Here is a 638-nt window from a genome sequence, read left to right as displayed (position 1 = left end):
GTTGTGTGTAATTACTTCCCATGCAAAAAACCTGAGAACTGGTATGGTATTTCATATGCCCGTGCGTTCACTCTTCACAGATTCGAGGTTGCGCATGTACAGCAGGTGGGTGGGCGAACAGTGGTCTGGGTACAACAAACACCGACACTCTACATCTCGGATCCTGCTTCACTTCAGGGGACCAACCAGCAACGAATCTTTCCGTGGCCACCAACCAGTCAGGAATCTACATGAACCATTATTCAAGTGAGGCTGTCAGCGGATATCTGTCAACGCCCATCGCCTTCTGCAGCAAAAACGGCGCAGATGGCTAATCCGTGGTGGTGGGCGGACCTGGGCGAATCCAAGACGGTTTCGCAGGTCGTGGTTCACATCCGCCCGCGACGGGTACTCAAACAGTCAATTCCGGTCCGTGGTCGCTCGTCTGGGGGATTCCCTCGACGCCTTCCAGAATCCGGTGTTCGACTCGAAAAAGGGCCCGCTCCCGCCACTGGATCCGTCATCAGCTTCACGCCTGCAAGACCATGGGGGGCCCGGTATTTTTCCCTACAAAGTATCGTGCCCAAATGCCCGTCTGACCATCTGCAACGTACAAATATTATCTTAGACATCTACATCTACAAGGAAGAACAAGAGTA

At 53.0% G+C, this 638-nt stretch overlaps 1 pseudogene; it reads left to right on the top strand.

The window, feature by feature from the left end:
• The window catches only part of LOC119588234, a 2,313-nt pseudogene extending 1,706 nt beyond the window's left edge, over positions 1-607 (top strand).
• The last annotated feature ends 31 nt before the right edge of the window (positions 608-638 follow it).

This window comes from Penaeus monodon, chromosome 23 (genome assembly GCF_015228065.2).
Source record: "Penaeus monodon isolate SGIC_2016 chromosome 23, NSTDA_Pmon_1, whole genome shotgun sequence".
NCBI lineage: Eukaryota > Metazoa > Arthropoda > Malacostraca > Decapoda > Penaeidae > Penaeus > Penaeus monodon.
This window is presented reverse-complemented; position numbering and strand designations above follow the sequence as displayed.